Source organism: Pinus tabuliformis, chromosome X (genome assembly GCF_031772625.1).
Source record: "Pinus tabuliformis cultivar Carrire ecotype Pingquan chromosome X, CPIR1, whole genome shotgun sequence".
Taxonomy (NCBI): Eukaryota; Viridiplantae; Streptophyta; class Pinopsida; order Pinales; family Pinaceae; genus Pinus; species Pinus tabuliformis.
Window position 1 is genome coordinate 1,639,710,172 of NC_142308.1, and position 27,647 is coordinate 1,639,737,818.

The following is a 27,647-nucleotide window of genomic DNA, read 5'->3' on the forward strand; positions in this document are numbered from 1 at the left end:
AGCACTACTTTGGCCTTGATTATTTAGTGTTTCTTAAGACATTTCTTTATCATTATCAATTCATTGTCAAAGTTAGCTTACATCGATTAGTATTTTCTAGAAAAGAATTGTCGTAAAGTCTTCATTTTTTTGAAAAAGAAACTGTTGTAAAGTCTTCATTTCTTGTGAAAAGCATTGATTGATCGTTTGTGCATTTAGTTTCCTTATCTTCATCTAAACATTAAAGGAATGAAAATAAAAACATGCATAATGAATTTAGAGGTTTGTGTGTGTGTTATAGACATAATTGGGCACTTCAACCCCAATCACATATGTCCACAAACCAAGGGATTATAAACCACTAAAAGTGTTGTTTCATTCCCTAAAGGAATAAGGTCAGCTGATTACATCATTTCCCAGAAGTTCTCCCTAAAAAACTCCTCAAAACTAGTAAAAACTGGACCATACCGACTGCTCCATGCTAAGGGTGCGATGCATCTCACCTGTTACACACGGGGGCTGTGATGCATACTGGAAAGCCCTTCTGTAGGGTGCGATGAGCGAGAGTAGACAAGTGGTAGAAGCAGTTTTCTAGGTGGAAACTCAAAGAATCTGCTAGAAGCTACTCATATGACACTTGCCTCTCTGAATTCGCCCAGGGATGAGTAAGAGATCATGAAATATTCAAGTGGAACCAAGAACTATCAATGAAATGACACTAATCAAAATCCTAGAAGCTGACTCACTCTCTTGCAAACATCTATATATGGATCCCTCATCCTAGAGATCCAAAGGCTGGAATTTTGTAATTTTTAAGGAAGTGTTGTTGGTTTCTCTTTGAGACATTGTAGTGTTGGGTGATCTTTCTTTGTATGACATGAAGAGGGCTTTCATGATGGGAGGATGATCCTGGATCAAACAACTTGGTTCTAATCCTCTCTTCTACTACTTCTATCAATAAAGCTATTTCAGTTTTCCTCCATATGCTTGTATATCTCTGAATCTTGTATTTGTATATGCATTTGTATGGTTAATGTACATCTGATCCTAAATTTTTTATGGTTATATATCTCTATGCTTTGATGGTATTTTGTTGCGTTGACTCTACAGGTCTTCTTTGAAGTGGGAGAAGTGAGAAAGGAGTGGTGAAAGCTCTATCAAAGGAGAGAGGAAACAAGTAAGGAGACTAGCGAAAGACTGAGGTTGGTACTCTTTGCTTCTCTCTCATCTATCTCTCATAAAGGAAAACACAAGTAACTTTAGTTTGCTTGTTTCTAACATAGCTACCCATCTTAGTGGGACTAGCAGCTCTTAATGGACACTAGTTCTCCCAATAACAGTGTGCTTGTAGGAATAGTATAGGGAAAGTTGCATTAGATGTGCTATATGCTCTTTGTTTAAAGATTTTGATTGCTATATCCCTTTTTGTTATGGTTTTCATTGTTTAAATCAAATGAAAAGAATGTTTCTCATCATAGTTGCATTCTAGGAGTTTCATAAACATCACACGGTGAACTTGAAAGGAAAACTTTTAAACAATATCAACTAAAATTTATCTCAATTAACCTAATGGAGCATTGTAAATTAACACATAACATTTACAGGTCTAGGCTAGAGACGTGTTCCGGAGTCATTAAATATAGTAGCTGCCACTAATGGTCTGTGATACATTCCGAGTGTGATACCTCATTCCACATACGTAAGTATGGCATAGCTCATCCACGTACTTTCGGGTATATAGGGAAATGTTATAGTACGAAAAGTATAAAGGAATGCTCTCACTATGCGGTTTAGCATTAAAGAACGCTAATATAGATTGGGCCTCCACGTGCTTTCGGGTATATTTGGGAGGACTACATTAGGTTGCTATCCATCCATAGGTAACTGAGTCGGCCACCTTGTATACTTTGATACATCGAAAACAACATTCGGGGAGATTGCCTGCACATATGTTAAGTCCTTGGTTTACTGAGGTAGTATATTGCAGTTCACATTTACTTGGTAATCCTTTTGCCTATATTAACCTCTTTTTGTTTAGTTCTTTTTGTAATAAAATCAATCAGCCACTATGGAGGAAAATCAACCTTTACCCCGTCATTTGTGGAGGACAATGAGTAAACCTCCTTTACCGCCTGAAGCTACAACTAGTTAGAAAAAGCGATCTCATTTAACTGATTCTAGTACATCACAAACTTCTGGTTCTTCATCTGATTTACCAAATTCACCTATACCGGTAAGTACTGTGATCCCAGTTACTCCTACAGTTACTGGTTTATTTGCTACTGAAGTGGAACCTTTACAATTACTTGAGGACACTAAAAGAGAACTTAGTGAAAAGGTAATTGAAGTTGTCCAACAAGAAGTTGATCCTCAACCCAAAGTTGTTCAACAAGAAATTATGTTTGAACTTGAATCTATTCAACCGGAAGTTGATCCCAAACCTATCACAATTCAACCAGAAGTTTCTCAATAAATTCATCCTAAACCCATTGTTATTTTACCAGAACACTTGGATCTCAAAGTTGAACAATTAGAAGTTGTTCCCATACCAAAAGATGATCGACTGGTTTATTCTCATACATCTGTAATTATTGAGACTTCTCGTTTACCACATAGTCAAAAATTAGAAATTTATTACAGACATGATGGTGAAATCCTTCCACCTGGTTTGATTTTATTGAAGAGGAATTTGAAGAAGAAACTTCACCCAGAACTCCAACTCGTTTTGGACCAGAGATTTATCTTTATCCTTCTTATCCTTAGTTAACTGCTTCTTTTGATCCTGTTTACTTTCAAACTCTCGTAAATTCATTAGGACATTTACTGGGCCATTTGACTATGGCTAAAACAACATCCCAGACTGTATCATATGTTACAACTACAACAACATCTACTGTTGCTACTTCTTCGATGTTTACCACAACACCTGAGTCACATTTGTATGGTGGTCCATCCATCTTACCGGGTTACCAATCATTATCTAGAACTCACTCTGGTGTTTCTTCTAGTCCATGGTCTTCACCCATGCCATCCACAGGAATTTTACCTCGTTCTTCACTTATGGATACTAAACAGTTTGAACCATCAATTCAATATCAAGCTGGTCCATCATGTTACTGTCCAATGTATCCACTTTAAACTAGATTACCTCCATATGGAGAACAATATGCCCAATATGCTTATCCTCCCTTTTCTGGGGGGCAATCATATGGTAGTATATCGTCATCTTTAGGTCCAACTTATTCTGGAATAACTGTTTGTCAATGGAATCCTACAATGCCCGTTCAACCAAGGCTTGTGTATCCATCACAACCAATGAAATTTGTTTCATCCATACCTACTACGCCTACCGTTACAACTTTACCACAGTCGCAAGCTCAGTTGATTCAATCTAAACCTTCGCAAGTTGGTCCTTCAACCTCTAACCCTCAAGTTTCAGGTCCACAGACTCAGTCTTCTCAAGCCATTTTACAACAACCATTTGTGTCTAGAATCCAACAACCTTAGGCCAGTTTACCATTAACTGGGATGACTCAAACTTATACTGGTCTAATTTATTCACAACTTGGTCAAACTTACATTGGTGGGAAACAACTCTTACATCAACAACCATGGCAGCCACATATTAACAACAACAATTCCAACGGTACCAAACTTATCCTGGACATGGTAAACAAGCCTATGCTGGGTTTGGTCAACAACAAGTTTACCCAGGTGCTGGTCAACAAGCCTATGTTTGGTTTGGACAACAACAAATTTATCCCAGTGCCCAACAACCACCTTATACTGGATATGCTCAACTAACCTACCCCTATCAAGGTTGCTATTAGCAAATTCATTATGATGGTATGAAAAGGCTTATTGCTCAGGTAATTCCATCTTACCCTAGTGACGCTCAACCCAACCTAAATCGACAGTTGCCTTTTTTCGCAACACTTGAATTACCATATTTAAATCAACTTACCAATGATCCCATTCTTTATGCACCTTGGTGGCCAGTGATTTCACACAAATTGCCTTCTGATATTCTTAAGTTCAATGGACACCCTGGAGAAGATCTATCCAATCAAATTATGACTTTTCATTTATGGTGTTCATCCAACTCCCTAAATGATGATTCGATAAGACTACATCTTTTCTAGCGAACGCTTACTTTTCTATCTGCAAAATGGTATATTGAATTACCACGAGCTTCATTTGACAACTTCACATCCTTAGCCACTACATTTTTAACCCACTTCCAGTTACCCATCATATATGAAATTGGAACAAAACTATTGACCAACTTTAAACAGACCACTGCTACTCACATTTTTTATAATATTCATGAGTGGCATCGTCGTCATTGAATGGTCAAAATGTTTGTTCCTGATCAGCTTTTAGCTGAGTGGTTTATCAAATCCCTTTTGCCATCTATCACCAAGGATGTGGCTAAAGGAGGAGTTGTTACTGAAGATCACGTAATTGCTCATGCCCAATACTTAGACTTGATTTACACCCAATCTGGCATGCTCTATGATAAGATTCCAAATGCACCTAGACTAGCTTTTACTGTTCCACTACCTCCATCCAGTAAGGACTCTCATGCCGGTGACGGTGTGATAGGTTCTTTAAGCTCTCAAACAGGAAGTAGACCATCTATTCAAACACTTGGTATTTCAAATAAAACTTCTAATACACCTGATAATACACTTGCTTCCGAAATAAATGTCGTGTCATATGACAGAGGTAAAAATGAAAAGCAACCTAGAAGCAAGAAAAAGGGGAAAACCAAAAAGAAACAAAATTATCCCCCTAAAGAGAAATCACCTGATTCATCTTCTCTGGCTAGGAAACCTCGTTGTCCATGTTTAATTTGTAATGAGGAGCACTTTACATGAGGCTGTCCTCATCGCTCTAAAGTCTCAAAAATTCTTAAGACTTCTAATACATCCGTTGTGTTGAAAAACCCTTTTCCAAACCCAGAGACTCATTTGGATGCTACAAATCATACTTCCACTTCACAAGTTCTTATGCTATCCCCCACTAAGCCTAAGACTAATGTTTTGGTGACTACACGAAGTAAAGATAATGGTAATCCACCATCGTCGTCAAATAACCAAGCTACAAATCAACCCAATACTTCAACTTCGACTTCATCTGACTTCATTCCGCCACCCATTGCACCAGAGTTAACAATAACACCACCTAAGGGAGTTGTTCATAAATCTACATTCAACCCTTGAGCTCGAGCAATGCAAAATTATAACATAGTAGAAGATTTGGCTCAGTCACCTTCTGCTATGTCGACGCTTGAGGTGCTTCAAAATTCTCCCTCCCAAAAGAAGGCTTTATTATCAACAATTGGTGGAACTGATCCAATAGATTCCAATCTCATGGTTTTTAACCATGTGGGTTATATGCCACAATTACCAGCATAGTTAGCATTCTTGATCCAAGTAAATTATTTGGATAAACTCGCACACTGAACCATTTTTGACGAGGTGCATCTACTTGTATCACGTCAATAAATTGCTAGAAAACACTTGGCTAACTGCCTTTGTCACGATCACCTACGACGTTAAAAGATTTTGATGGACGCACTTACACACCATGTGGAATTTTAAGTAACATGCAATTAGAACTAGGGGAAAAACTGTCACTATTGAAGATGAGGTCGTTGACGAACCCCTTGACTACAATATTTTACTAGGAAGACCATGGGTTTATGCTATGGCTACTGTGGTTTCGACATACTTTCGTATGATCTCTTTTCATCATAAAGGAATCACAGTAATTGATAAACTTGTCTTCTTCACCTCTAGTTCACAGGAAACTGGAAGCATTCTATTAGTTCATGGACCCTCACTATCTCTTCAGAATGTTAGAGTAGGTATCTTCAGATATTCTTCCTTAATGGGAACTTTTTCGCTACCGTCACCATCACAAATGGCAGAAGTTGTAAAAGTTGAGACCTGTAACATGATATCTTCCACTTCATCTGACTCATGGAAGATTTCCAATAATTCTGAAGTCGATATGCATAATGAAACCATTCTACTAAGCCCCATTGAGCTTGCATAACAATCAATCTTTTTGGCTTGCATGACAAATTCCAATCCATCATCACAAATTGTATGGGTTGATCATTCGTTAGAATATGGTACTTCCTGTGATCCTTTCTCACATACATTTTCTACTGATGAAGGAATCATCCAATCAATGATGACAAAAGAAGAACCATGGGCATATTATCATCATCGATCCCATCTTCCAGATCACATAGAAGATATTCGAAGTGAACTAAATCACCCTTCAATCGTTGATTTCCTTTCGAATTCTGTATTTATAGACATAGTCGATTCCAAAAAAACTTATCAAATATCAAAGAAACCATTTCTATCTATATTTCAACCAAATCTAGAATTGTAGAAAACATCCATGCTGGCAAAGCTTGTTCTCCATCGGAACTTGAAACTTACCGTGCTCTTTTTCATGAATTCCATGATATATTTGCTTTGTCATATGAGGAAATTCCAGGTATTGATTCTGGTATAGTTGAACATGAGATTAAAATTTATCCTGATGTCAATACAGTACGACAATGCCTCCATCATCTTCATTTGAAGAAGGCTGCTGCCATAAAAGCAGAAGTTGAAAAAATTTTGCATGCTAGTTTCATATACCCCATTCCTCTTACCGATTGGGTTCCCAATCTTGTTCTTGTCATGAAGAAACAAGGAACAATATGAGTGTGTGTTGATTATAGGGATGTTAATTATGCTTGTCCAAAAGACAACTATCCCACTCCCTTTATTGACCAGATAATTGACGACTGTGCCAGATCTTAAATATTTTCATTTATGGATGGTTTTTCCGGCTATAATCAGATCAATATCTGCCCAGAAGACCAATATAAAATTGTCTTTATTTGTCCTTAAGGCACATTTGCATATAGGAAACTCCCTTTTGGTTTGAAGAATGCTAGGGCAACATTTCAGAGGGAAATTAATTATGGCTTCCATGACATAAAACACATTGTTCAACCCTATCTAGATGATTTACTTGCTCATTCATGGAAACAGTCTGATCACCCGCAACATTTGAGAGCCATATTTTTACGATGCCGACACTACAAAATTCGACTCAATCCACATAAATGTGTGTTTTGTGTTGGTTCTGGTCGTTTTCCTGGTTTCGTAGTGTCCAAAGAAGGAATTTGAATCGACCCTTTGAAGGTTGAGGAAATTCTTGATGTGCATCCACCTTCCAATTTACTTCAGTTACAAAGACTCCAAGGGAAGGCTAACCTTCTAAGGAGATTCATTTCCAACTACCTATATCTTGATTCCTGATTCCTATATCTTGCCACTGTAGATAAAACCATTCCTATGGTTTTAGTCCAAGAAGAAGATGGGATTGAACATCCGATCTATTATTTGAGTTGTAATATCAATGATACAGAAGTTAAGTATTCTTACATTGAGAAGCTAGATTTGGATACTGTTTAAGTTGTACAAAGATTTTGCCATTATATCCTACTTCGAAAGACCACTGTCATTTCGGATTACAACCCTATGACATACATATTGTCACGTCCATTACTGGGGGGGAAATATTCAAAATGGATTGTCATTTGCAGGAATTTGATTTGGAATTCATCAAATCCAAGTCAAAGAAATCTCTAGTTTTTGCCAAGATTCTTTGCGACCTTCCCTTACCACCATCGACTCAACAATAGAACCATCAATTTTGGATGAGTCTCTATTTCTGATCTCTTCATTTGACCTTTGGTATGGAGATATACTAATCTATCTCCAAACCCAAACTTTCCAGCCAGATACCTCTCGCTCGTAATAGCGACGTATTCGATATCAAGCAAAAAATTATCTGATCATTGGTGACATGCTTTACCGTCGTGATATCAATATGATTTTACAGAGGTGCCTCACACATGAGGAAGTTGAGAAAGTTCTAAAGGATTTCCATTTTGGTGCTTGTGGTGGAAATTTATCTGGTTATGCTACTGCATAGAAGATTCTTCGTGCTGGTTACTTCTGGCCTACCATATTTAACGATTGCATTATTGTTGTTAGAAGTTGTCATGCATGCTAGATTTTTTACCGTAAAACTCGATTACCACCTGCACCACTGCATCCTGTCATCGCTATTGGACCATTTGCAAAATGGGGCATTGATTTCATGACATGTAACTGTCCCTTAGTTGGGGGGCATGGGTATATCATTGTCATTGTTGACTATTTTACAAAATGGGCAGAGGTGATGCCTACATTAAACAATAGTGGTGAGACAACTGCACTTTTTTTCTTCAACCATGTGGTTGCATGATTTGGTGTACCACAAGCCATAGTTACAGATCATGGTTTACATTTTCACAATCACATGATGACTGAATTAACTACCAAGTTAGTAATTTCACATGATAGTTCTACTCATTATCCACAAGCTAATGGACAAGTTGAAGCCATAAAAAAAATCCTTAAGCGAATGCTTCGACAAATGATAGGAGTTCACAAATGAAACTGGAATTTGATCTTGTACTCAGCTTTGTGGGCTTACCGAACCTTAGTAAGAAACGCGACTAGATTCACACCTTTTCAATTGGTGTATGGTCTCGAAGAAATCTTACCAATACAATGTGAAATTTCATCACTAAAACTTGCAATTGACTTGTTACCTGACAGTTTTGATGAGGAAGCACGTTTCTTAGAACTCGTCCATCTAGATGAAACATGTCGTGAAGCCACATTGGCCAACAAAGCACATAAGAAATGAAATAAGGTGCAATATGACCACATTGTCAAGCCTTGCATATTCTCAGAAGGAGACCTAGTATTGCTTTATGATCAAGAAGCCGATAAATTAGGAGTAGGAAAATTTGAACCACTATGGATGGTCCCTATATTGTCAAGTGTGTTTTGGTAAAAGGCACTTACGAGTTGCTTGATTATGATGGAATTCCATTGTCACAAACCCGAAATGGGATATATCTTAAACATTACTATGCTTGATTATGTGTAGTAGAAGACACTGTATATATGCTTTGATTGTGTGTGTGTGTTAGAGTGTGACTTTTAGAGTTTTTATGTGATTAAGTAATCCACTTTGCATTTGTTGTAGATGTCAGAATATTTGGAACCATTTGTTGGTTATGCCGATGGTGCTAGTCGTCATACGCAGAACCTATCTTCTATAGAATGGGCCATATTCGCTCCAAGTGGTGAGTTAGTGAGTTTTCAAGGGATTTGTATTCGTTGTTCTATGAACAATATCGATGAGTATAGCACATTGAACAAACTCCTCTCTGATGCCATTTCACTTGGCATTCACCGAATCATCATTAGGCTAGACTCACAACTTGTCATACTACAACTTACAAATGTTTATACCATCTAAAATCCAACTATTTATCATATGTTCCTTAGAGTTCATCTCTTGGAAAGACATTTTGATTACATTCAATATCAACACATTTCCAGGAACTTTAACACATTGACTGATTATTTAGCAAACTATGTGTTAAATAGACATTTATGACATATGTAAAAAGTAAATTTTCAATTCACATCAACAGTTGAATAGGATTACACATAACCATATAAAAACACTAAAAGTAAAATAGATAGATGTTCAAATTTTTTACAAAAAATTGTCTCTAACACATGTTGGTTATTTGACCTCAAAACCCTAAAATGCATACAGTAAATCATCCTAAGTAGATCTAATGATGCTCATGATAACAGGTCACTGCTTGAGCTATCATGTTCAATAGCCTCATCCAATGGCTAGGTACAACAATAGTATGGAACTTTAGTCTCATTGGTAACTCCTCGATCCGGACATCTGGTATACTGAGGGTTAACCCCTCTATATGATCCTACAACTCTGCCAGTGTCTCGGTCAGATCCAAATCCTGGAGAACTTCTCTTTTGACATTTCTCCTCACTGATTCACCTCTCTCCTATTGATGACCCATTGGTCGAACAGTGCCAACATCTGTATGCATGAGAACATTTTTAGTTTAGTCTTGGAAACATAAAAAAACACAAAAACATCTAAAAACTCATAAAATCAAAATACATGGTCAAAATAGTTTACCTATAGCACCCCATTGAGCACCGACTTGTAATCTCAAATCTGGATCTCCATGAATCCATCCCTGCATATGGATGCTCCTCGATGACAATGTGTTGTTGACAGAGCCAACTGAAGAATGCAGTAGAAAATGAGATTGATGACTGACCAGCATGTCTAGCCATCAACTCAACCCATCCATGCATCCGTGGATCTCTAGGACCAGTTAAACTCAGTGACACATGCTGAGGTTCCATCAATGGAATTCTCCCCAATGTAAAAGAAATCAAGATCAAACCATAGCCAAAATTTTTCATATTACTGCTCTTTACTTTAGTTAGTTGCTCTTTGATTGAAGAAATCACTGCCTCACACCAATTAAATATAGTTGGCTCAAGACACTTGAGCACATACGGCATGTATGATATATTTTCCAGATGAAGTGTCCCACTACCCACCAAATTTGTGATAGCAAAGAGGATTGTTCACAAGGGAAAATCACGAACATCCCTAATATTTATCTTCCCATCTTTCCTAAGCTATGTACTTGGTCGAAAAAATTATCGAATGTAGTCCCTCACTGATTCACCCCCATGGGAAGAACTTGAAATAGAAATGGGGGCACCACGTCTCGAAAATCCTGTGAGAAACTAAATATCATCGATCGATATAGGGAGCACATTGCCCCCTATGTGAAAAACCTGCTCTACTGTATCCCATGAATGAACCAAGAACTGCAATAGTTCTAACTGTTTCCTCATCCCAGGTAACCTGAAATATTTGAGTAACCTACAATCTCTAAGGGCCTCAACAGTGCTAGGATCATTTAGGGAAACCATATCCTATTCTTCATGTTCTCTTTCACGCCAAGTGATAGCCATTCTAATTTGATCAAAGTCTGAAATCACACCATAGTCTTAGTTAGGATCCATTTCATACAAAAAAATAAAGAGATTTTGGGTAAGGATGATGAAACAAATTTCTAAAATGTGCCCAGCGTAGCCCTGGTATTGAGACAGTGTACTACAGAGCAATTACCCTTCTTCTTGACTATACTGCAGTGCAGTTTTCGACTCATTAGGCTGCGCTGATCCCAGGGCATTGTATATTTGCCCTAGGGAACCCAAAACCCTAAAAAATTGCCTCAAATTGAAAAAAATGACCTTAAATGAAAGAGAAGAGGTAGATCTCCTACCTGGTCTTGATGGCATGAAGAATGATCCGCAGAATCTCCTACAATCAGTTGTTGAAGTTCGACGTAAAAAAGGGTTCAGAGCACAAAAACAGAATGGTAAATGTCAAATGGTAAAATGACTTGGTAAATTCTTGTCTTATGGTTATTTCATGTTCATTAAATGAATAAACTATATTTTTCACCTATTTTTGCCAATGAAATAGGTATGTTGAATTCGTTTGGTGGTTCTTTGAACAAGTTTATAGCTGACATAGTGAATTTGACGTGCATGATCGTAAATTATAATTTTGACCACAGAGGATACTTTTATCTCTTTTTCGAGTTCTATTAAACATTGAAAAAGGAACCCCCTCTAGAGTCCTCTTTAAGCTCTTTTTAGACTCTCAAAATATGAAAAGATTTCCTAGCGCTTGTCCTTTTCAGCTCGTAAATGAATTGGAAATGACATCTACTCAGTATAAGCTTAACCCTTTTATGGACTGAGATTGATTACTTATGAAAAATGAATGCGTTGATCGAACATGATCAATAGGTTCTCACTTGTATTATTTTACGCTTTTTCGGACTTGAGAGACAAATTTACGAAAAGGAAGTTGTGGAGCTTTCTTTCTGTCCCTTTTCAAGGTCTCTAAATATGAAAAGGACTGAGTTCTCATTATCGTTAAACTCATTAAAACATCAAATAGCAACAAACTTGTCTATCATGACAAGATTGAGTTTCACCTTCACTAGATTCGTTAAAACATCACATAGCAATGGATTCACCCGAAGGGTGGAATTATACTACAAGAATATGTTATCCTCCTCAAGCTTGTTTAAAAAAAAAGAAGTACTGGTCAGCAATGATTGGGGAAAATGGGAAAAGGGATAAATCACTTTATGGTAGCAAGTCACTCTTGAACATGACACTTTCATTTCATCTCTATGACTATTTGGGTTGGGTTATGTTCTTGATGGTTATCATACCTATGGTTTATCACACCATCCATACCTTTGTTTTTGGGTCAATGCTACCAATTCATTCAGTGTCACCGACATGCTCAAGAGAAGTCACTCAGCAAACTTCATCGTTTGCAATACTCATAAACCTTGATTTTCATGACCACCATTCCTGAACATTGTTTCGTCAGTCATATTATGTCTTCAAAATAATTACACTCGTTTCGTGTCATTGATGCGGGATACATCAAGGCCCTCCTGCGATGAGTCGCTTCTTGTCGACATCAACACATCATCCATCAAGTTGACTTAGAAACACCCTTCCAGTACCTTGAGGCTTGCATACATCAATGGAAAGTTTCTCACTTCCGGAGATAGGTTGACATCACAAACCTTTGACCAAAAGACTTTGTATGGTGTTCGACATCAAAACATCTATTCACACCATGCAAAATGTACTGTAGTACCTTGAGAATCATTATCATTATCAGTGATTTATCTCGCCTTTGTTAACAGATTACATCATTGGCTGTTAATCAAACGATGTCTTACCATGTTCGACTTTAGATCACATTTTCACATGGTTAGACTCGTACTTGAGTGAACGATTGGATGAGATAGAATACCTCAGATCTAGTTTCATCCATCTGGGCTGCGAATTTAGGAGAGTACTAAATCATCTGTACAATGCCTTTACACAAATGGTCATCCTATCATGGGTCTATATCTGTAGACAACTATCTAATTTATGTAAATGTAATGAAAAGTTTATATGCTGAGTATGGGTATGCCTTCCCTCAACAATTCATGAAAAATTCAAATATATCATGATATTATGTACTGTAATTGATGCAGGTCACCATCCACTTCAGATCCTCCTCATCACATCATAAAGCATATCACCTGACATTATCATTTTCGACTTCATGCTTTAGGGGGCAACTATTACAAGTCTATTTAGGCACATCACTCCTGATAATCAGATTAGTACAATTAGGGCTCATCAAACCCTAATTTAGATGCTACATGCCCCAGACAAGTCATCAAATTGAATGCTTTCATCCATTAAAAGTTTCGTAGCTTGAAACCCTTCTGAAATGCCTCCTTGGGACACCAGCGCAGCCTTGGTCAGGGGTAGCCTCATTGTAGAGCAGGTAGGCCCATTTAGACCTTCACTACAGTGCACTTAGGCCCACTTTGACCTGCGCTGGGCGACGATGAGCGAAATTGACATAGGATAATGAGAATATTCGTTGATTCTAGAGCATTCTAAAAGGATGCCTAGCTCTTATCTCATCCTATGAGCTCAACTTTGGATAGGCTATGGATCAATTATCCCTCTATCCTATCATCCCTTTCTCAATGGAAACTAACTCCAATTTTGGAAAACCATTCAATGCCCAATTTATGAGAAAACCACTTGCATTTCCCTATAAATTGACCACTCATCATAGTGATAAAGGGGTTGGAATTTGGATATTGTAGTGAAATATTGTTGGTTTGATACTTGAAATCATTGTCAAGTAATGTTATGTTGCTGGATTGATGTGCTATTGGTGTGATTAGGGTTTGGACTAAGCTAGATGAGTGACACGGGATCGAACCACATCAGGTGTAAATCCTCCTTCTATCAATCAATAAAGTTGTTTGTTCCTTTCCCCATATTCTTGTTTATATCTATGATGAATATATGTTCAAATGTTGTCGATTCCATTTGTGTATAGTAGATAGATCATATGCTTTGATCATTGTCATCTTCTGTTTATGTTGGCAGGTACCAATTGATTGAATTCAATTCGAGCGGGAGCGATGGGAGCAATTCAAAGGAGATCAAAGGAAGTGAAAGATCACAAGTAGGTTCCTTGATCTCATCTATCTATTGTAGGAAAAGGTTAAACCACTTTCCTTCTATTGTTCTAAGTGTAACTACCCACTTAGGGAATATGTACTTATCTGTAGGTATAAATTCCATATAACAACAGGTACTGAAATACTTTGAATATGTATTTTTGGAATAGTTTCTCCAGTAGGCTAAACAAGGGGGTGAAATACCAAGGATCTGGTCAAAAAGGATCAAAAGGAAGTCTTGGAAAATCTATTGGTTCACTAGTAGTAATAGGAGTACATGGTGATTCTTCCCGCTCTTCTCTAGTAATATATTCAATACTTATAAGACTAGGAGGTAGACCATATGTAATTATAAGCCTCCTTTGAGGTGAAGGTGGTGCAAGAGTAGGGGTTATAAAAGATGAAGGTGATTCAGGTTCAAAAATGCCAGATTCAAGTTCTTCAACGTCTCATTATTTAGTTGTGTCTAGAATTTATCTAGTATCTGATTCTCTTTTAATAACTTCAGTAACTTCTAGCCCAGATTAAACCAAGCATTATTCTACTTCATGAGGTTGAATCACTTCAGTTTCTACCATCTCAGATTCTACAATTGTAGATGTGTCAGGTTGATTTAAAGTCTTAAATCCTGTTGATTTCAACTTCTCAACTTTAATCTTCTCCAATTGGCCAAGTGTATATTCAGGGGGTAAACACTGCATTCTACACGAATGCCTCAGTGAATCAATCATGATGTTTTTTTTTTAAGAATTTAAATAATATTCACAATCCACACTTAAGGTCTATAAAAAGTAAAAACAAACAAATAACACACACTAGTAAATCTAAGGATTCAAATCATGCAATCAAAATTTTCACTGCAAAATCACTAGTTGGTGATGAAATCCAACATTGCAGAGATCAATTTGAAAAGTGAATAAAGATAGAGCAGATGGAACCAGTTATGCTGACAACCTTCTTAATGAATATGATCTAGTGCAAGTAACTTCAATTATGTCATATCAAGCGAAGAATAACCTCCAAAAAGGTTCAAGTGAGTCTAGCCAATGTTTGTTCCAGGTACAACAGAGACTTCCCCTCAATCATCACCTTGGATAATAGCCCTAATATTATGGTCACTAAGGTTGCCACTTACGAAAATTTAACATGGGGGGATAGTTGCATATCAGACGTACATGCAAGGGCAGAGTAAAAAAGCTCAATCCCCTTGAAATTTTCTCAACATGGTTAACCTGAGGTTTACCTTCAAGTGACTCCTAAGCACCTTTCAACACCATTTATAATACATGTAAATCACTCTACCATAACCAATTAAGTGGGGGTGATCACCCCACTAGGTCTGATATGATCTCATTCTTAACTCCTTTGTTAGAGGATCTTCCTAGAGCCAAACTGTAATAAATGGATTTACTCCCTATCACAAGATTCTAGTGTTTATTTGAATCTTTGGAAAGTTAACTCACTAACCTATTCTAAAGCCCTACAAGATAATCTAATGTAGGTGGAAAGGGCCCTAAAATAATAAAAATTTTAATTTATTTTATTAGCGCTGTTTTTTTTTAATTTGTTACTTAGTAAATGGGTAAATGGATGTGAAACTAATGGTGTTATGACCTGACCCAAAACTTTAATGCAATCTAACATGATATTGTGATCTTTCCTTTTCGATTCATTTCTAATTATGGTAAAGAGAGAGTGTTTTCAAATTTAAAAGAAAATGAAAAAATTCATAATTTCACCATATCCCTATTCATAAATGCAAATTTTCAGTTTTGAATGACCCAAATGCAGAAATTAACCTTTAATATTTCAATTCGCACATTAACCCAAAAATATTGAAACTTTCCTTTAACATACAATCACTCAAAATTTTCAAAATGCATAAGGAAACCAATCAAATCCTTAAAAATGAATTTCTTGAAATGAATGCTATGAACTTAATGTTGTCTAAAGTACAATTTTGAAAAAATCAACACTGAAGGAAGAATAAATTTTCGTTTCAAGTTCAACAAAAGAAGCACTTTCATAAAAAATACTTATTCTTGAAAAAATTACTTTTCATTAATGAAGTAATCTTTCACAAACAGGTAAAATAAACACTAAATCTGATTTATTTGAGAGAATAAAGACATGAACATAGAAAATCAAGAACAACCAATCCTTATTTTGATAGATCTACAAAAAATCAAACAAAACCTTTACCCTAATTCATGAAAACAAGAATTTTTCAAGAAGACTCTTTCACAATGCTCAATAAAATTGAAAGAACTTTCTGAAGATGCCAAAAAGTGTCATCAAGCATAAAAACAGAAGTTCCTAGACTTAGTGAAAATAAAACTCAAATTTTAAATTCTTTTAGGTATGTATGCAGGAAAACAATTTAATCCAGTGCACATATGCACTGTTGCTAAAGGCTCAATGCACAGATATACACTCTGTTGTTAAAGATAAAATGCGTAGTCTGAGAAAATTTTAGAAAAAATAAAAATGAAACCAAACAATTCACAAAATCCAAACTTTTAATATCTTTCAGACACTCAGATAAGGCTATGAGAAAATGTTAAAACGTTAAAACAAGGAGATGATGAAGAGTGAGACGTTCTCCACTATGGTCGCAAATATGTTATAGTGGACTAATCCCTCTTATGGATAAGAAGAATCTCCCTAGATTTCCAAAACAACCTAGTAACAAACATCAAAATAATTGCTACTTTTCCTTAGCCTATAATGGAAACATGAAACATGTAGTACGTGAAGAATCACTTACCTATTACTGAAGTTCTTGTAGAATAAAACCTAGTAACAAACATCAAAATAATTTCTACTTTTCCTTAGCCTATAACGGAACCATGAAAGATGTAGTACATGAAGAATCACTTACCTATTACTGAAGTTCTTGTAGAATTCCTTTTAGTGCTTTCCACAACCATCTTTCCTCAATACCTTAGAGGCTTTCCCAATGATTTATACAGATTCTCCATAATGCCACAAAAGAGATTTGCATAGACAAAAACATTCAAAGGGATCAAAACATTTCACATATAAAATCAAAGTAGATGAAGTTCCTAACTTAACGTACAACATATAGTTGAATCAATAATCAATTATAAACCATGTGAGTGATCAAGGAATCTCGCAAATAACATCAAAATAGACACAATTAGGAAATAAAAATTTCTTTGTATTGAACTCAAAGGAGAAGAAGCTTACAACCTGATTTCTTTGGTGTCACAATCCATTCCAGTGGTCTCCAATATTCTCCTTAGATGACAAGCCTTATAGCCCTATTTCAGTAGCATAAGTTTACCTTCAGTAGTCCTCCCTAACCTTCCAGTCTGTGTTTGATTTATAGGCCAAGAGGAGGAGGTTTGAGATCCTCTTATGGGGGGATGAGTTCCTCAAAAGGAGGGATTAGTTCTCCACAAAGAGAGGGAATTATATCTCTGAACAAAGGGATTAGGATTGAGTAAACATAAGCTCGAAGATTTCACTTGGGAAATATTCACTCAAGAAATCTTTTAGAATTTACTTTTTTATTTTTATTTTTACTTTCGTTGAGTCACGTGCACAGTTGATAGTGGAAGACAAAGTGAAAATTTGTGCTTACTTTAATGGTCAAATCTATGTATGTGTACAAGCTGGATAGGAAACCACACATGTACTTGAAAATAGGTTTTTAGACAATGTAATCCAAAATTCTCATTGTATTTGGGATTGTTTATCTTCTAGCCTTGCAAGGGAATGCTTTGGAACACTTTAATGGATAGCGAAGGATCCAGATTGACGGTCATTCTCTTAATGGTGAAAAAATGATGTGAAACAGAAGTGTTCCTGGTTCAATTTGGAGCAATGGTATAAGATGGTAGGTTTTGGGTTGAGAAATTTAATGGCCAAAACTACTAGTTGTGGAAAATACAGATGGAATATTGTATGTATCAAAAATATCTATACCTACTATTTAGTGTAAAATCAAAAAAGTCGATGAGTATGATGAATGCAAAATGGGAGATTCTCAATAGAAAGGCACTAGGAACAATACGACTGTTTCTAGCAGTGTTGATGGCATTTAACATTTCAAAGGAAATAACAACAGAAGGTTTAATGATGACATTGGCAAAATTATATGAAAAACCCTTGGCCTCAAATAAGGTATTTCTTATGAAGCTTCTATTTAATATGAAGATATCAGAAGGCAGATATGTTGCTGATCATTTAAATGAATTAAACATGGTTACCAGTCAATTAAGTTCTGTAGGGGTAAGTTTTGATGATGAAGATAGGGCCCTATTATTTCTCTACTCATTGCTAGAAACTTGGTATGGTTTAGTTATGGCTGTTAGTAACTTTGTCTCTGGATCTATGCAACACCCTCCTCCCACATTTGCCCAAGATAATCAGCCCACTGGGGTAAAAATGTGATGAAGAGTTACTATGATATGATTCAATGCCTCAAGTACAGTTAAGGAAGTGGAACCAACATGGCAAGGCCAATAAGATGTTCCACAAATGCTATAAAACCTTTAGGAGGAAACCTGCCCTTTCAAGTGACCAATCCCTGAGAAAACTTGCTTTTCCATTGCACTAGGGCCTTAGTTACTCCCATGAAAATAAATGCATGTGATTGGGACCTTCTAGTCACTCCCACAACAAGGAATCCATGTGACTGTGGCCTCTTTTAGGGAGTTGTGTGCCAATGACCCAAGATCTAATGCCACTTTTTCAGGGCCAGGAATCAGGTCACTGCCTAAAACTTCATGAAACTTCCATAAATGATAAATAGCATAGAAACATGGGTAGTAATGCAAAATCTTGAATAAGGACTTGAACTGACCCCTACTAGTCATGACAGGAATTTCGTCAAACATATCACAAACATGTAATCTACAGGTCGCAACAACTGATATGACAAAAGGGGTCTCATACTTATTGGAGAATCGTCAAAGAGGACTAATATCTCCTCACAATAGATGCATTGTTATCTACTAGGTCATTCATTCACTAAAATTTCATATACTAACCAAAACATGATGAGAGCCATACATCATAACTGTCATAAGACATACTTATAACTAGTAAATAACCATAGATATATCAACGATGAAAAAACCATTTAAAGCCACATAATATCAAGAACATTTACTCATGAAAGTACCAAGGAAAAGGATCTCTTATTAACATATTAAAATCCAACCATGTTAGGGACTTTCACATACCACCCAACCATAGATTGGGCTGAACCAAATATCTGTTTCAACCAATCACCCCCACTCCATATTCCAAGCATGAATGTGGGGTCTCATGAAACAAATCAAACAAAACCAAACCAGGGCTTCTAGAGGCCAAACCACCTAAACTATCAACCCGTGATTCCACCTCACAGTCAGACATTACTAATGATCACCATATTTGTCTCTACCCAAACTATCTATGGCCAAGAGTGTTTGTTCCAACCAGAGATTCCAGGACTAGTAACTCAACCCATAGCTCCTTCCGAGCTTCCAAAGAGTTTGTCCAACCAAGGCTTCCACGACTAGTAACTCAACCCACCAAGGGATTCTAGAGAGTTTGTCCAACCAAGGATTCCAAGACTAGTAACTCAACCCAAGCTTCTATAGGGCTTCTAGAGATTTTCTCCAACCGAGGCTTCCAGGAACTAATAACTCAACCCACAACCATAAGGAACATGAGAACCAACCAGATAAAAAAAGAAAAGAAATCCACAACACAATGGCTATCTAGGAAATGGAAAGGCTAGGAAAAACCACTATCAATCCAGGAAATTGTTGATGCCAATGAAAAATCACGACCAAGAAACAACATGAATGTTCTATGCATGCCAAAAATAGCAAGAAATCATACATGTAACTCAATACTTGCAAGTAAAACCTAATGTAGCTAATGATCCTGATGTCCTCTTGTGCTTTCCTGGTATTCGTTTTCCTTCTTGCTTGAAATCCCATGTATGCCACACTCCTCCAAGAGTGCTCCAAGAAAACTCTAAGTGTCCAAGAGTATGAGGGAGAGAGACTAGAAAATGAGAGCTCCAAAACTGAACTAAAAAAAAGGCTACAAACTAATCCTCATAAGCCTTTTTATTAATGGGGTCTCTATTTTCTTCAATTTTCCATTATTTTCCTTCATTTTCCTCCTTAAATGAAATCTATGACCTTTGACCTTCCTTTTCTCCTAATTTCCATTATTGTCATAAATAATATGCCAATTAATGCTTATTTTCCTTTTCCATTGGCTTTGTGAATTTCCTTTAGCCATAATAAACCAAATGAACACCTACTAGGATGTTTTCCCAACATTCATCTTGGAATATGTGTCCCATGACCTTGGTTATTATTGTGCCTTTATTAACTTTATTACATGGATTTTCGACTAGGCTTGTTACAGAACCCTCCCCTTTGGGGGAACACCATCCTCAATGTTCAATGACACCTACAATCAAAAAGACTATTGAAAATAAAAACATACTACCCATGGATCTTTGTAACTTAGCTCATTGTAGTATTTATAATGATCATCCTGCTGAGAAGTAAACGAACATGAGAAACATAACAATATGACAACCATAATGACATGACACCCATACCGCTTATTGGAGATTTATAAAACAAGTCGTGGTTGTATTTACATCATATACATATATAAATATACCAAACATCACACCAAAAAATATGCCAAAATTTTTTTCTCAACTAGCAAGTAGACAAGGATACATAGCCCACATCTGATCCACCATCTCTCATGTAGCCTCATCAGGCCCAGAGTGCTTCCATTGCACTTTAACCTTGTCGATTGCTCAGTTTTGGAGCATTAGCATATTTATCTGCAAAATCTAGTGAGGTTTTAGATGGAATTCTCATTTTGGTTCCACTTGAAATACAAACCAATCAATCACATGATCAACATCTTTAACATACTTCTTAAGAAATGACACATGGAAAACATCATGGACTTTCACTATGAGAGGTAGTGCAAGTTAATAGGCTACTAGTCCATTCCTTTCAATAATATTGAAAGTTCAACAAAATCAAGGTTCCAACTTGGAACATGATCCAATCCTTAAGGATGTCTTCTTGGTCTTAATGCGTAAGTACACCTATTCCCCAACCTGAAACTCCTTAAACAACCTGTTCTGATCTGCATAACTATTCTATATATCCCATGCTACCTTCATATTATTCATGATTACTTGAATTTCATGTTCCATATCTTCCAACATGTTGAGTCAAATCAAAACCCTATTCATTGGATCACTCCAACTAATGGGAGTATTACAACTCCGCCCATAAATTGCCTCAAACAGACTCATCCTTAAAGATTCCTGGTATCCATTTTTGTAAGTAAAATCAATGAGTGGAAGATACTTTTCCCACTTCCACTATTGATGCATCACATACATCCTCAAAATATCCTTCAATATATTGTTGACCCTCTCTGTCTGCCCATCTCTCTGCGAATGATAGGCTGTGTTGAAGGCCAACTCTATACCCAAACTTGCAAAGAACTCTTTCCAGAATCTAGAAGTGAACTTGGCATCCTTGTCTGACACAATTTTATTTAGTACACCATTAAACCTCTCTACATATTTTATGAAGACTTATGCTACATCATTAGATGAATACGTAGACTTCAATGAATGAAGTGCACCACCTTTGTCAACCTTCCCACCACAACAATGATAAAATCATGTTGTCTATATGTCTTCGAAAACCCATAATGAAATCCATGGAAATGACCTCCCATTTCAACTTTGGAATTAGAATCAGTTGTAGTAGACCACCTAGATGATTACACTTTACTTTTACTTGTTGACAATCCAAGCACCTAGCCACAAACTCTATCACTTCTTTCTTCAATTTAAGCCAATAGCAGAAATTCTTCACCATTTTCAATGTCTTCTAATATCCCGGGTGAGCTGGATATGTCTTAGCATGAAATTCCCTCAAGATAAGTTTCTTGATTTCACTGTCATTTGGAACATATATCCTATCCCTAAATTCGACCAAGCCATCTGCTATGAGATGATAGTCTACATCCTGATCGCCTGTACCCTACTCTAACCTGTGCATAAGCTCCATATACCTATCATCTTGCTATCTTTCCTGCAAGATCTTATCCTATAAATATTTCCCATAGGAGCTCATAACTGCTATATGATTTAAATGTATCCCCCTGCTAAGAGCATCTACAACCCTATTCTCTTTCCCCTTGATGTACCTAATCTCAAATTCAAACTCACTGATCGTTTCCAACCATCTAACTTGCCTGATATTTAGATTCAAATGGTCAAATAGATACCTCAACCCACTGTGATCACTCATCAAGATGAACCACCTGCCAAGAAGATAATGCCTCCACATATTCATGGCATGGATGATCACTGCCAACTCAAGATCATGTATTGGATAATTATGCTCATGGTCATTAAGTTTCCTTCATTCATAGCATACTACGTATCCTTCCTACATCAAGACTCTACCAAGTACTCTCTTGCAAGCATCTATACATACCACAAACTCTTTGTCTGTATCTGCAATCTTTAACACTGGAGCATTTGTCAACAACCACTTCAATTGTTAAAAACTTGCTGTACATTCTTCTATCCCTTCAAACTCATTTCCCTTCCTTTACAATGACGTAATAGGATAAGAAATTTGTGAGAAGTTCCTGATGAATATCCTATAATAACCTGGTAACCCCATAAAGGAACTTACCTCATCCACATTCCTAGGAGCTTCCCAATCCATGATAAGCCTTATATTTTCTAGATCTATTGCTTTGCCTTCGTTGGAAACCACATGCCCCAAGTAGCGTACCTATGTATGAAAGAAATTGCATTTGCTAAGCCTTGCATACAATTGATGTTCTCTTAGAAATATCAATAAAGATTCTGAGTGTTCTGCATGGTCTTCCTCATTTTTAGAATATACCAATATATCATCAATGAATACAGTAACAAACTTGTCCAGGTAAGGATGAAACACACCATTCGTTAATCAGATAAAGTAGTTGGAGCATTAGTAAAACCAAATGGAGCTACAACAAACTCATAATTCCCATACCAGGTCCGAAAAGCAATCTTGTAGATGTCCTCTTATTTAAAGTGTACATGATGGTATCTTGATATCATATCAATATTCGATAACACTTCTACTCCCTTCAACTAATCGAACAAGTCATCAATCCTCAACAATAGATACTTTTTCTTGATGGTCACCTTGTTCAACTGTTTTTAATCAATACACAATCTGAAAGTACCATCCTTTTTCACAAACAACATTGATTTACCACAAAGTGACACATGTAGAGCTATAAAAAGGGTCTCTTTCACCTCTAATTACCTCACATTAATACGTCAATCTGGGAGCGTTTGGTTATTTCAAAGAGTGACTCAATCTGAGGCTATTTGTCAGAGTAATGCTAGTAGTATAGCGTTCTACAAAGATACAAGAGTAAACTGATGCTTGTCTATGACTAAGTTACTTCAAATGACTAAAGCACACACTCTTAAAGCTAGGCAACTTTATCAGTCAAGGGTTCGACAGCAATAGCCCATCCCTTTGGAAACTGATGGAAAGGAAATTAGAGCATGGACCACGGGTTTGGGAGCGAGGCAGTAAATGCCGAGGCTCACTACAGCCACAGATCGTCTCTCACACCAAATGCGAGTAAATGAAACAACAGATAAAAATGGAACGACAAATAAGAAATTGAATAGCAAATCTAGAATGGAACAACAATGCTTAAAATGGAACAACAATTCTGAAATGGAACAGCAATCGCTATAACTAAACCTCGCGAGCAATAATCAAACTTTATCCTGTCAACTCAAACGCACTCATTGTAATCAAAACTCCAATCTTTCATTCTCCAAGCAAATCACGCAACCAACTAATGGAACAACATTAATTACTAATTATGGAACAGCATGTGGAAATCATACACACACAACACTCTAAAGAAGTAATCTGATTTAACACCAATCATCAACAGGAATTACAACTGTGTTTCAAAATGGAATAGCATGAATCCTGAATCATAAAGAACACACCTTTCAGATAATTTCCTTAACACAAATACACAACATAAAAGCTCCGTAACACAATGATAACAATGTTCAATTAAGTCTAATAATATTGAATCCACTATGAAAGTATTGATGATATAATGTAGAGTCAATATAAAGAACCTTAATGAACGAATCTTAACAGAGCATGTGATGTAACTTATAAAGCATATTAGATTACCAACTAATGACGATAAGCAAACCACGCAGAAATCAAATCGTAGTGATACAGAAGCAAGTGTCCTCCAGGGCCAGGCCCTTAGCCTCAAGGGTACACTGCTTTAAGTTAATCAAGACGCAAAGATAAGATAATCACCAAGTTTATATTAATGCATAAAACGGAAAGTACAATGAGCCAAGTTCAACGAGACGCGATGATCAAAGTTCAATCTTTAACAAGAAGTTACATAAAAGCATCATCCCCCAGATTAACAGTGTCGTCCCTTTATATAAGGGTAACGGCGGAGATGTCTAAGAGATAAGATAAATAAAGCAGCGATCCCTCAGGATCGAAGATCCAGAGGGATTCACCAAACCGTTAATCCTTAATTACTTCTTTTCTCCTCCGACGAGCTGGTGCCTTCTCCTCCTTTTCCGGACCGGTTTGCTTCAACCTGCTTTGCCTCGTTTGCACTCGTTCCTTCATCAAAGGGACAACAGTTACCATGTTCTTGTCTTTTTCTTTGGAACAACAGCTCCTCGTTTTTACCCTTTACTGCACAGGAGAATGACAACTATCAGCGATTAAGTCTTGCATACTAATTCCACATATTTTATCATAATTCTCTATTGTTTTCCACATTTATGATGTAAAAGATTCACAAGTCCCACTGAAAAGCCATTGAAATGATCATTAAAAACATACCTTTTTACTACTCCACACACCCCCCTGCTTGCCCTGTTTCATGCCCTCATGAAAATGTTGTAGTTGACATGCAAAGCAGTGAGAGAATAGGCTGGAGAAGGAATCTCATGCGGAGGCCTACAGCCATGGTGAGTGACTAGGTAGTCAAAGAACTGGCCTGTTTGACCCTCAGGCATCTCATATAGGGCTTGATATCCGGGTGCAGGGTGCCAGATAATTGGACTGCGGAATCTATATCCTAACCAGGATGGCCCTGCCCTCAAAATGCTTTCGCCATAGAGGTTCAAACGATTGGCAGCTAATTGAAAATTCTCATACTTAAATGGCTCCCTGAGCTGGATGTTTGGATTAGAGATTCGGTACCGGAATTTGGCTGCATCAATGGCGAGGTCTTTGATAGAAAGAAAATATTCTAAACTTTGTCGAATGAGTGCCTCGTGCATGGGTCCTAACATTTTGATGACACCCGGAGTTCTCATAAGGTTTCTATGTGCTTTCCATAACCATACTGGGTCCCTAGGCTCAGCCCTTACCCACAAGTCTAGGCCATTTTCCTGTCTCTGGAAAGTGTTATAGGCTTTGAGCCATTTAATCTGATTAACCCCGAATGAGATGAATGCTTGCAATTGAATGTCCCCAACAAAAGGGCCAGGGTTCAACTCAGTCTCCTGATCTAGCACGAGGTTATGCAAATAAAATTCACATAGCAATCTCTGGACCTTCACCCCATAATGTTTACAACAATCTATAAAATCATTGATAGTGTTAATTTGTATCTGGGTGCCTACTTTAATAGCCTTTTTTTTTAATTGTAAGTATCATTCCAATAAAAACAAAGCATAGTTTTTGGTAGGGGCCCTACATGCTAAAACGTCATTGTATAAAGAACACAAGGTATCCACCAGTTTGATAACAGTATCTAGCCTACGGGTTACCTTTGCAACTTTCTCTTGTTCCTTTTGCCACCCTTCAAAGGCCTGGCTTTCGGATTGGTTGACATTCCTTAGTTGCTATTGGAGTTCTTCATACTTCTCACGAGGGACTGTTTGCTCTCTAAGCCTCTCCATTTCTTACTGAGCCTGTTTCAATCCCTTGTGCAAGGTCCTCGTCTTTGGATCTCTTTTCCATGCATCAGTGGAGGCTGGGAGTTTTACCTGAAATTTCTTATTGTGTTGTTTCGAGTTCAAAACCCTTATCACCCCTGAGGGTGGTGCCTCTGTTTGAATCTCCTTGTTTCCCTTTCCTTTTTTAACGCGAATACCAGCTTGCAGCTATTCCTTTTCGAATGGAACAACAGTCTGTCCCTCAGCATCATTTGGAATAGCAGCTGGACCTTCAGCTTCCTTTGGAACAGCAGCTAGACCTTCAGCTTCATTTGGAATAGCAGCTGGACCTTCAGCTTCATTCGGAATAGCAATTGGATTTTCAGCAGGGTTTTGATCCTTAGCAGTTGAGCGATTTTTAGTCCTTCGCCATTTTATCCTGTGGATTCTTACTGTAGTGGTCATCTTTTTCTTACCAGCGGTCTTCCTTGTCCTCTGCCTCACTTTCAGGATCTGATCTGCTAGTGGAGCTGGGCTATTATGCTCAATAACCTCCACTGTTCCTTTCGTAATTCTCTATTTTCCAATGTTTTATTGGAAGGAACAACAGGCTTTTTGCTACATTCTGGGCCGTGACTAGTCCCTAGATCTTTCTCCTGGGGTGCTTCTTCACTGTTTTGTGCTGGCTGTTCTGGGGTAAGAACCCTAACTGGTTCCGTGGCTTCACTTTCTATCCTTACTTCCTCTGGAATTTCCTCTGGTGCCGTGGGAACAGATTGTTCCCGTTCAGTGTCTCCTATCTCCTTTTCATCATGAACATGCAGATTTCCTTCTTCTGCCTCTTCTGCATGTGGTTTTTCGGGTGCATCTTCTTCCTAGGGTTTGTCGCGGAGGTATGATGGAGTGGAAGGTTGGCCATACTCACCCATATTGGCCAAGATTGCGGCCAATTCCTCCTCTCCCACTGGGTCATGTGGTGGGCTACCTACCTGTTGTCCCATTTCCTCCTCCTGTCTGGATTGTCCATATTCTGCCTCAGGATGCTCGACTTCCATTTTAGGATGCTCGGCTTCTGTCTCAGGAGGCTCAGCTTCTATCTCAGGAGGCTCAACTTCTGTTTCTGAATGCTCAATTGCTTCATCATTTTCCTCTTCGGATTGCTCAGCCTCCTCGACCTCTCCTTCCTTCGACTTGTTCTTCTTCTACTTCTGGTCATGAGGGTTGCTCATCCTCAATTACCACTGGCTGGCTGGTGCTTTCCTGGAGTTTTTCCAGCCTTCCTCTTATCCGGGCTAACCAGACTAATTTTCTGCGTTTCTCTGGCTGTTCCGGTGTGTTAGTGTCATGCTCATGCTTTACTGATGCCTGGCGTGTTTCTGGTCATTTGGATGTGCTCGCAACATGTTTTTGTTTTCTTAATTCTCTGCATTTTTCCGGACGTTCTGGTCTGCTTGTAGTATTTTTATGTTTTAGGGAAGGTGTTGTCGCTTTCCCCTCAATTATTGCAATTAATTCTTCCTAGCTGCTTTGCTGTTGGGTGAGGTTATGACTAACTATTAGTCGGATTAATCCATGGTGGCTGACAACTAACTCTACATGCTATGCCTTTTTCAAGCTTCGTGCGAT

At 37.5% G+C, this 27,647-nt stretch overlaps 1 pseudogene; it reads right to left on the reverse strand.

Annotated features, from left to right (window-relative positions):
* The window catches only part of LOC149146314 (uncharacterized), a 31,312-nt pseudogene extending 4,826 nt beyond the window's left edge, over positions 1-26,486 (reverse strand).
* Positions 26,487-27,647: the final 1,161 nt, after the last annotated feature.